The sequence below is a fragment of the Martes martes genome (genome assembly GCF_963455335.1).
Source record: "Martes martes genome assembly, chromosome: 15".
Lineage (NCBI taxonomy): Eukaryota > Metazoa > Chordata > Mammalia > Carnivora > Mustelidae > Martes > Martes martes.
The window spans coordinates 68,670,281-68,682,076 of NC_137903.1; positions in this window are offsets into that span (position 1 = coordinate 68,670,281).

The following is an 11,796-nucleotide window of genomic DNA, read 5'->3' on the forward strand; positions in this document are numbered from 1 at the left end:
GACTGGCGAGACACCGGTCAAGGAGATGAAAGAATTTTTGGAATGGGACGCCTGGGGGCCTCAGTCGTTAAGACTCTGTGTTAGACTCTGGTCGTGATCCCAGGGTTCTGAGATCGGGTCCTGAGTCGGGCTCCCTGCTCAGCCGGGAGCCTGCTTCTCCCTCTTCCTCTGCCTGCTGCTCTGCCTGTTTGTGCTCTCGCGTGCTCTCTCTCTATCAAATAAATACATAAAGTCTTTAAAAAAAGAGGAAAGTATTTTGGAACAAGGTGGAGACGGCGGTGTACAACATTGTGAATGTAATAAATGCAACTGAATTGTCCACTTTGAGATGGTTAACTTTGTGTTATGTAAATTTCACCTCAATAAATTATTTTTTGAAGGAAAATGAGGGTGAGGAAAAGTAGAAGAGGAAGAAGACAGGAAAGGAAGGAAAGAGAAGGCGGGGAAGGGAGGGTGGCCTGGAGGGCTTTGAACCAACAGCTTGGTCTGCAGGGGCCTGTGCTAAGTGAGGACCGGAGGGAGGAGACCGTTGTCACAGCGACGGGGAGGGAGGGGTGAGAAGACCAGGCACTGGCTTGGGGCCCCAAGCAGACGGGCACGTGCTTCCTCCCGTCTCCTGGCGCTCCCCTCCCATGTCCGGATTCTCTGTTTCAGCTCCGGGCTCATCAGTCCGAGGTGCTTTGGCCTCTACACCGTGGCTGTGGAGGGACCCTTCCCACCCCCACCCCTCCTCTGAGCCGCCCTTCAGGGGCTGGACAGTCACCCTCCCCCAACCCCTCGGGCACTTGTGGCCACTCCCGGTTGCCACAGCCCGGTCCTGGCCAGGCGGCCCCCTCCGTTAAGAGTGACCGCGGAAGGTCGACTCTTCTCCCAGGAATAGGAGCGGAGCCCCGCCATCTCCAGGGACCCCCCAGGACCCCCAGTCCCCACAAACATTCCGGGACTCACTCCTCCCCAGGCCGGCCGGGTGGCTCTGACACCCACCGCCAGGGCGAGAAAAACCTCCAGTGACCCTGCCTGCCGATCGCTCCCGAGCTGTGTCGATCCGGCTCTGTCACCTGCCCCGGGACCCTGCCCTGCCGCACACCAGTTCTCCGAGGGCAGAGCGCCTGCGGGTCTTCCTCCCCCTCGGTCCCCCAGCTTCCGTCTCGGTCACCTCACCCTGCCTCGGTCGTGCTTCTCCCTCAAACCCAGACAGCCCCTGCCACAGCTGGGGTCACCTTCCTGCGCCGCGTGCAGCGGTTCACGCCCCTGCTACAGCCCCCTGCGGGCCTCTCACTGCCTCCCCCGTCCCGTCCGCAGGCCTCCTCTGTCACTCAGGGCCCTTTAAACGGGGCCAAATGGACTTTCCAGCCCGGTCCCCTGACACACTCACTCAAGCATCATCATTGGCACAAAATTGCTAAACTCATATGTGCTGATAGACCGGAAACACTGTGCCTTAAAATGAAAAATTCAGGGGTGCCCGGGTGGCTCATGAAGTGTCTGCCTCCCGCTCAGGTCATGATCCCAGGGCGTTGGGTTCAAGCCCCACGATCCCGCTGAGCTGGGAGCCTGCCACTCCCGCTGCCCATGTGCACGGGCACGCTCTCTCTCTTTCTGTCAAATATATAAATAAAATCTTTTAAAGACGATTTTTTGAAAAAATAAAAATAAAATGAAAAATGTATCGTTCCTGCTAAATGCATATGAAGTTCCAAGTCTAACGTCACCGTCACCAGCAGACTCTGAAACTCTCAGGGCACATCACCTGTAGGTGATTTCTGCATTTGAATGCGGCTAAAACATCCCACTGAGAACCCAGAATTCTGGGAGGGTCACACCCCACGCTTGTCTTTCAGGCCACTGGTTTGCCAAGCCGGGTCAGGGGCCAAGGGATGCAACGGCCCCATCGCTCCGTGTTGGAGTCATCTGTGCTCCGGAGCGCGTCCGATCCCGCGTACTTTCTGCAGTACTGCCCATGCCCCACTGCCCTGGCCGGTGTCATACTTCGCTCACCCCTGCCCTCCATCCGGAAGCGCTGGCCCCGTTGGGATTATCCCGCTCTCACAGGTGAGGAGCCTGAGGCTTGGCATCCCGCAGTCGGACTCCTGAGTCCCTCCTTGAACCTGCCCCCAGGTGCCACCCTGGCTAGACACAGTCCCCTGGGGCCTTTGTGAACGGCAGTCTACTGCGTTGTTGTCTTGTTAAGATCTGCCGCAATGTGGGAAACTGGAGAACTGATGAGGGAAACTTGTACTGGAAGACAGAAGCCTACAGAGTGCGAGTGAGCCCTGACCTATCTCCGGGGTGACCTCATAGGGTCTAAGGCGAGCCCTTGAGGCGCCAGTCTGGGGTTTATATGGACTCGCGGTGGCCAAGAGGCACGCAGGTCTCCTCGGGGAGGGCGGACAGGTGGGCATTGGCCGGGTCTCTCCTCTGCAGGGACACCCACCCTTTGTCTGTCTCTGCGCCAGTGATACAGGGAGAGAGCACCCAGGGTGGGCGAGAGCCCCTGACTGAGGGTCAGATGACCTCGTGCTATGTCTGGTGCAATTTGTTGGCAAAAAGATGACGACGCGGATGGTTAACCGTCTTGAGGCTTCCCCGGGCGATCGTTCAGATAGCTCTCAAAGTCTTTGGTAAACTAAAGCTTCAAAGTTTTGCTTCGATGATAAATGGAATTGAATTCATTGGACATCTAGGTCTTTTCCAAATAGGATAAAGTGTAAGTCCTTAATTACCGGACATAGGTTTGTGCTTTTGACTTCTTACTGTAAAGAAACTAAGGATATTTAAGTCTGTTGGTAAACGTGTTTTGTGCTTAACCGAGTCACAAATTTGCCATCTAAAGAATTCTGGTGTAACGGTTCACAGCTGGTTACTCCTCAGTCTTCACTGGAGATGAAGGTTTCTAAGGAGTGCAAGGTTCTGCCAACTGTAACCAAGACGGGTGGAAATAAGGAAAACAGCTCTGTGTGTGGAAAAGTAGGAGATAGGTAAGAAAGGCAAGAAATGGGAATGCATTGTTGTTGAAGGTTTAAAAAAGGTAATTTTGTCCCAGATGAGATGGTTGTTTGGGAAAAAATGAGTGGGGACAAAATCTGAATGCAAAGAAAAAATTGTGGAAGGTTTATGGAGGGAAAACTTTAGAACAGAATTTTAGATGCAGTCGGGATGGACCAAGGTTGAAATGAATGGATTTTAAAGTGCATTGGTATAAGATTGAAAGTCTGCTTTCTCTCTGTTCAAAAAGACAAAACTATTCTCCAATTGCTGGTCGGCCCTTGATAAGAAAATACAAATAGTTGTTTTCTCTCTGCTTGCCTAGAAAAATCAGTTTCTCTGTCTTGCCTTTATCGGGTCTTTAACATCCCTAATCCTATTTAGGGGTGTGCTTTAAAACGTTCTAAGGTTTTAACAAACTTCCCCAAGATTTAAATCATGAACGAAGTCTTGTTGACTAATTAGGCTTGCTTGTTGGGTATGGAACCTTCCGATTCTGGCTATTGAAGTGTATGTATCACAGGATAACTGAGTTTCCTTGTCAGTCGTATCATAGTGAACTCTCCTATCAGATCGCTAACTGTGTTCATTTCTGAATTTTTTTGCCACTTATAATTGTTCTTACTGTCTTGCAAAATAAGTTTCATCTTCAAGGAGGTTCATATAAAGGACCTTTAGGACAATACAGGTATTGAATATCTTTAAGATCAGAACCGAAATGAGTAAGAACTTTCGGAACTAAGTAAAAGCTGCCTTCAAACGGAACATGAATCAGTAACATGGGACTAAAGGAGCTAAAAGATCGTACTGTTGTGACCCTTGTTTAATCATTGCTGGTTCTCTCATGTTTGCTCTTTCAGACTAAGGGAACTTTTTCTTAAGATATCTGTGACTTACAGAAATGTAAAAATATTCGTTTATAAACAAATCAAAGCATTCAACTTTTCTATGTGAACCTTCTGAAACTCAAACGGTCTCAGTAAGTATTCTTCCATGGCAATCAGTCATTTGCATAAGTTCAATAGGAAACTGTTCTCCTTGTAAAAGGACACTATTGGAAACATTGGTTATTTTACCAAGACTTAGACTGGAATGTCCTATTTGAGAAAGACATGCGTAGACTCAGATATGACCAGACAGCTTCAAGGAATGGAGGCTGGCTTTAGGAAACCTGGAGTCCTAACGCCCCTTGGAACTGTTGGCCTGATGCCTTACAGAGTTCCCAGCAGCCTCACCAGGTGAGTGAAGAATGTCACTTCCTGGCAGGTGCAGGGCCCTCAGGAGGAGAAATCTGCCCAAATCTATAGGTATCGCAGGCATGTCTGATGGCAGGTAGCTGGCCTGGAGAGGCTCCTGAAAGTTCAACGAGAGATTCCTTATAAAAGTTCCAACTTCAGAAAAGAAAAGGTCTTGTGCCCATGTGATTAAGAATCTTGAGATGGAGAGATAACCCCGATGGAGCCAGGCGGTGCCCCGGCCGTCATCCGCATCCCTGTAAGCAGGAGGCAGAGAGAGACGTACACAGCGAAAGAGGAGATGGTAACGTGACCTCGGAGGCAGAGACAAGCCAAGGAGTGCTGGAAGCTGGGAGAGGCAGAGAAAGAATTCTCCCCTCAAGGCCCCGCAGGGGCGCAGCCCTGCCAACACCTCGAGCGCAAGCCTTCTGGCCTCCAGAACTGTGAGAGTGAATTTCTGGCGTTTCAAGCCACCAAGTGTGCCGTAATTTGCGCCAGCAGCCCCAGGAAGCCGACTCGTGTGGGTCCGCACCACCTGCAAATGAACCGCGACGGACCTCCACAACGCACACCTTCCTTTTCGCATTCATCTCTCCCCTTTGGCTCGCACACCCCAGCCTCCGAGCATAAGAAAAGGTAGTTCCTGAACTCATTCCTCACCTTGTCCTCCTAGAAAACACCTACTGTCTTTCCGTCCTCGTCCCCTTCTCTTCCCCCAACACACAGCCACCTTACTCTTACCGCTACCCTAACGTGACAATAGGTTCCGGTGGTTCATCTGCTGTTTCTCCCGCTCACGCAAAGGTCCCTGCAGGGCACGGACCCGGCCTTACTTCTCTTTGCATCTCCAGCACCAAGCACGGTGCCTGGGACACATAGCAGGTGCTCAATAACCTACTCCAGTCACTGCCCAGGTGGCTTGCTGTCAGCCATTCTGACTGCCCCTGCGCCACGCAGAAGCAAACGGGCCCTCCAGGCTGCGTGGCGCACCCCTGCACAGCTTTTCTGCACATCTGTCTAGCCAAGGTGGACAAGCAGGCGGCTTTGGATGAAGTTTTATGCACGCCTTGTGAAATCGCATCCTTCCTTCAGCGAGGTCTAAAAATGGTTTTCGGAGTCCAGAAGGCGTCTGTATTCAGGGAGCAGGAAACAGGGTGGTCCCATGAGCACTGATGCATGAAATCAACATAGAAATAACGGGAGTGGAGACACACATTCTTGGATTTCAAAGAAAAAGACCTTAGGAGATACCAAGACTGAATGTCTTAAGAGGGAGGGAGGGCAGGAGAGGCAAGGCTCAGACCCGTTAGTCCTCGAGCCTAAGGCGCTGCTGACAAACCCCAGTTACGCACGAGCAGGCAAGATGGTTGGGGCGCCGGGGTCCCACCTGAGGCGGGCACGGCCCCATCACGACTGTGAGAGCCTGGGGCCGTGCGAATCCCGAACTCTATTCCGTCGTTCTGATCTTTTGCGTCCCCAACAGCCTCCTCCGCTGAAGCCCGCCTCTGGCAAGACGTCAGTCCTCTGTGTGGTCCCAGCTTTGACCCGGGACCCGGGACCCAACGGTGGAGGACCCCTGAGGGTTGTGCCACCCCGTGGGGATTCGTCTGGGCAGCCAGATTTCCTCTCTCTTTCCAGTGAGTCTCTTGCCTTGTCCTGAACCTTCCACGGGAGTTAATATATACAGCGGAAAGGGTCCTTGATCAACCAGCCAGCCCCGTGGTTCTTACTCTGTTTTGGCGTCACAGACCTTTTGAGCATATGATGGCCATAGAGCCTCGCTCCACGTGCCCACATGCAGAAAAGTTACCTAAAACTGGAGGGGGCTTATGAAGACCAGTTCAGCCCTTGACTGTGATCCCCTGAGGACCCCAGGCTTAAGGAAAAACAGACACCTGCCAGCTGACTTTTTTCTTTATTTCTATGAGAGACAGCACAGGCCGCACAAGGAGCAGAGAGAGAAGCCGACTCTACGCTGAGCAGGGAACCCAACGCAAGGCTTGACCCTAGGACTCCGGGATCATGACCTGAGCCTCAGGCAGACGCTTAACGGACTGAGCCACCCAGGGGCCTGCCCGCCCCACCCCAGCTGTCTTCTCCAAGCGCTAGAGCGCTTTGTGTATTCACGTGATTTTCGCAACGGTGTGAGAGTTTAGATAATTTTTCCAAAAGCCCTTGGGGAGAGGCATGTCACGGAAAGGTTGGAATGGCTACGGAGGAGTGATGGCTTCATGCCTAATTACCAGTCTTCGGGAATTCCGTCCACCCTGCAGGCCCTCCGTCGAGCACAGTCCGGCTCGCTGGTGAAGGGAGAGGTGTGTGGACAGGAACCAAGGAAACCACCCGTGTTCAGGAGTGCACAGAACCGGGGACGATAGGAACAAGACGCTCTGGTCATCGCTGCAGGGCAATACCTTTTGCGATACACAAATGAGGAGGCTGTAACGTGGGCGGCGTCATGACGCCCACCTCACACCCCCTGACCTACCCGAGTGCACCTGTGCCTGCGGGGGACATCCTGAAGCACCTTCTTGTGTGCGTGCATGCGTGTGTGTGTATTGGGGGGTGATGAGGGAGTAAACGGGACGGGGTTATACACGGCCCAGCCTCCCCTCCTCCTGCAGGAGAGTGCGAGGCAGGTGCACACCGTCCCAGGAGCCTCCGGCAAGGGTAGGCGCAGGTGATCCCAGCAGGACCCCGCGCGCGGTACCCCACCTTTCTGCCTCCTCTCCTTTGTCTCTTCCCCACTTTCTGCCTTGTTCCTCCTGAGATCACCCTCCAAACTGCCTGCCTCCTGGGGCTTGTCTCGGGACGAGCTCTGCTTCGGAGAGCATCCAGATGCGGCCAGAGGGGGACTTGCCGTGATGGACTCGAGTTTCTGTCTGTGCTGGGTTCAGGTGTCACGCCCGCCGGAGGCCTGTCACCCTAACCAGGTCCAGCCTTCAAAGCCAGCCAGGTGCTTCCTCTTCCGGGGCCCGAAATACATCACAACGAGGAAAACCCGCTCCCCCCAAGGGTGTCTACTGGAGGCGCCGCCGGGACAGGCAGGTTTTCGAGGAGCAGCGCGGACCGTGCGGTTAGCAGGCGACTCCGCGGTGGAAACAAGGACGGGTGTGACGCTCACGTGACGATGTCACCCCAGCGGTCCCAAGTGTGCGCTCCCGGGAGCGTGGCAGAAAGAGCGTGTGTCCTGGGAACGCCCGAGGGGAGCTCGTGGTTACCGTGCAAGAGAAGAAACGAGGCTGTCCCGTCTCCGGAGCCCAGTTTGGACAGACCCGGGAACAGCTCTTCCCGGAGGCCCTGGGGGAACCGGCGGACCCGCAGCGGCGCAGGAGCTTTACGTCTCCCCGGGGCCCCCGCCCCCGAAGCAGCTTCTGATCCCCGCACCGTCCCCACGGCCAGCCGCGGGCCCAGGCCTGTTACAGCTCCACGGGCTTCCCGGGCCCCACGTGGCTCCTGCCGTCACCACACTCGCCGCCGAGAGAGACTCTGTCGTCTCACCTTGAAACATCGACGCGGTCGGAGGCCACGGGCGGCTCAGTCGGTGCAGCGTCTGCCCTCGGCTCAAGTCACCATCCCAGCGACCTGGCATGAGCCCCACGTCGGGCTCCCTGCTCTGTGGTAAGCCGCCTTCTCCCTCTCCCTCTGCCCGCCGCACGCCTGCTTGTGCTCTCTCTGTCGTATAAATAAGTAAAATCTTAAAAAAATATAAAGTATTCAACACGGGTGACAACTCCTTTTTTATATATTTTTAAAAGATGTACTTGTTTGAGAGAGAGAGAGGGAGCAGTGGGGAGGGAGAGGGCGATCTCAAGCAGACTCCCTGCTGAGCGCAGCCCCCCCCCCCGCCCCGACGCGGGGCTTGAACCCATGACGCTGAGATCAGCACCTGAGCCGAAACCGAGAGTCGGACTCCACAACCCACTGACTGTGCCACCGGGCGCCCCACAACTCCTCTTGTAGAACACTGTACTCTTCTCCGGGCTTCCATGACACATTCTTCTGGTGTCTCCCTACCCGCCGGCGGGTCTCTCTTTCCTCTCCGCTCAGGGCTCCCGTCAACGCCTTCATGTCCTTAAAGAATTCTCGAGGCGCTCCCACTCACGGCTGTGACCTTCAGTGTGACGCGTGACCAGCTTCTTTCTTCGGGTCAGACATCTCCTGCACCACACACTGCACCCCCCAGTGAAGACACCCCCGCTGCCCCCGCAGACGGCCCACGGCCGTTCCAGAGCCCGCTCGCTCACACGGTCACCCCCCAACCCGGCTCTCCGTCTGTCTGCGCCGACACCTCCCTACCTGGGGAGGCAAAACCCCAAACAGCCTCCTCGATCCCCCGTTTCCTCCGTTCCTCACTGTGAACGCATCGGGACGTCCGGTAAACTCCAGCCTTCGAAACACTTTCCGAGTCTAGTTTTCTTGGCGGGCAGCGCTGCGGCCCTGGTCCCCTCCCAGCGCCCTGCGCCCGTCCCCCCGCTGCGGCTGACACGCGCGCACACCGGGAAGTCAGATCCGTTCCCGACGCTCACTTCTCCCCGTTTCTCACTGCATCAGAGTTTTGTCTTCCTTAAGAGAGGACTAGAAGCGCCTCGGCCGGTCTTAAGTGGCCTCCGTCTGGTCCCTTGGGTCTCGGCTTGTGCTCACCCGCTTCTGTGCCCACGGCCTTCGGTCCCGCCCGACGACTCTGCCCGTCCCGCTCCTCTCCGTGAAAGCCCTTCCCGCCCCGAACGAACCCTACGGAGAGATCGTTTTCCTCCTTCGATCTGGACTCAGCGGACATGTTCTGACAAAGGTTTATCGTTGTGCAACCACCACCGGCTGAAAATACAGCGTGTTCCACCCCCTCTCGCGGATCGCCCTCCGAGCCCTTAGTGCTCCCCGACCTGCCCTGCTCTCACCGCCCCCGACCCGACTTCTGCCCACCAGTGTCGCCCTTTCCGGAGCGCGGCTGTGACGGGTAATGCCTTGTCAGCTTGACGGGGTCGCAGGTGGCCCCGCGGGGCTCAGACATCATCCTGGGGGTGTCTGCGGCTGTTTCTGGAGGAAACTCACCTTGACTGGGACGCCCTGGAAAGCCGAGAGCCCTCCTTCCCGTAGGTGGGTCTCACCCAGCCAACTGAAGACCCAAACAGAACGAAGTCTGAGGCAGCGACTCCGCCTGCTGAGCTGGAGCAAAGGTCTCTTCCAACGTCTATAGTTAAACTGAAAGCAGTAGCTCTTCTGGATCTGATTTTGTCTTTTTAAAGCTTTTCTTTATTTATTTGACAGACAGAGATCACAAGTAGGCAGAAAGGCAGGCAGAGAGGCACGGGGGAAGCAGGCTCCCCGCGGAGCAGAGAGCCCGACGCGGGGCTCGATCCCGGGACCCTGAGACCATGACCTGAGCCGAAGGCAGAGGCTTAGCCCACTGAGCCACCCAGGCGCTCCCTCTGATTCATTTTGACGTAATTTTTGCACATGGTGTGAGAGAAGGTTCAAGATTCACTTTTTTGCATGTGGATGTCAAAATGTTCTAAGACTATTTGTTGAAAAGACTGTCCTCCACTGAATTATCTTTGTGTCTTGTTCAAAATCAGTCCAACATACGTGTGTAGATCAGTTTTTTAAAATTTATTTTTAATAATCTCTATACCCAGTGTGGGGCTTGAATTCACAGCCCCAAGGTCAAGAGTTGCATGCTCTACCGAATGAACCTGCCAAGTGCGCCAGTGTGGGTCAGTCTGAGTCACTGTTCTGTTCAAGGGATCCTAATGTTGATCCTAACACAGTTGCCACACTCTTGGTTACTGTAGCTTTAGACGAAGTCTTGAAATCAGGTAATTTGAATCCTCCAATTTTGTTCCTTTACAGAATTGTTTTGGCTATCTAGATTCTGTGGATTTCCATATACATTTTAGAACCAGCTGATAAATTTCTAATGAAAAGCCTGCTAGGATTTTGAATGGGATTCCACTGACTAAAGATCGATCTGGGGAGAATTGCCATATTAACATCTTGAGTCTTTCATTCTTCAAACATGGTATTTGTCTCCATTTACTCATTTACCTCCTTAATTTCTCTCATGGGAAGTTATTTGGGATTTCCCAGATATCTTTCTGTTACTGGCTTTTACTAGTTTAATTGTTAGGGTCAGAGGACAAACTTCATATGACATCAAGTGTTTTTTTTTTATATTTATCAAAGTTTGCTTTACAGCCTAGAATAATCTCTACCTTGGTGAATGTTCTGTGTACACTTAAAGATTGTACTGTTGTGTGAATTTCATGCCCACCCCACCATGGCAGATCGTCTCATTATCCGTGTGGGATCCTGGGCCCAGATTTTTCTGCCACTCCGCCAAGGTTGAAGGCATTGGCACTCCTCCAGCAGTAATGGTTCTTTGCCTGTGTTCAAAAGCAGAACATTTCCTACTCCCCAGAGGTAAATGGATTTTGTCTTTATTCCTTCCCTAGAAATAATAGATTTTTACCCTGGTGGGGGTGATGATTTGGTGCACCCTTCAAGAAAAGGGTCTGGGGCAGTGGGCAGGGTCTCCTATCCACCTGTCCCTCAGCAGTAGCCAATTACCTCCTGCAAGCCTGAACCACTGACAGGGACTTTCTGGTCCCCTGCCCTGCCTCGGGGTTTCTTTCTTTCCTTCTTTCTTTTAAGATTCTATTTATTTATTTGTCAGAGAGAGAGAGAGAAAACACAAGCCGGCAGAGTGGCAGGTAGAGGCAGGTTTTCTGCTGAGCAAAGAGCCCCATGCAGGACTCAATCCCAGGACCCTGGGCTCAGAACCTGAGCCGAAGGCAGTGGCTTAACCAACTGAGCCACCCAGGCATCCCTGCCTCAGGGTTTCTTATGAGCCCTCCCTTGTTGTAGGCCACTGGGAAAGAAGTGTGTGTGTGTGTGTGTTAAGTCCCCTTATTTGACACTCTCAGCTATCCCAAATTCTTAAATTCCTTTAGGAATTCCGCATTCTAGATTGTGGTTAGCTGCCTGTATGGTGGCCGCTTGTGTCTTTTGTGCTCTTTCTGAAATGAAACGTGTGCGTGTCCCATCGCCTGTTGGGGGGCTTATCACTCTTTGGGATTCAGTTTGCTTTGTCCCCCTACCTCAGGTGACATGCTCAAGAAAATCTGCAACTTTATAGATTCTCGAGTTTTCCTTGTGAAGTTAGAAGTGACAGTCTCTTGCGGCTTTCTACACCCTGTTCAGAAGAACTCTACCTCTACTAACGGTGATTTCGTTATCTTCTGAATTTGGTTATTATTGCCATCATTATACTTACTAAAATTTGTAGTTATTTTTGTCTCCATTAAATGTGAACTCTTGTAAAGACACATATGGCTCATTATTATAATCCCTTCTGCCTAGTGCCATACTGGACACAAAGCACTTAAAAATAAATGGAAAGATAGTAATGGCACGTATCTCTATTTTCAAAAACACTAACTCATCCTACAGCAAACACGGGGGGACTAACATACCCACAGAAGTACCGGGCAGGGAGGGCCGAGGGAGAGGAGGAACAAGAGCTAAACTGGGGGATTACCTTCTGGACTCTACTTACCATTAACACATAATGCAGTAT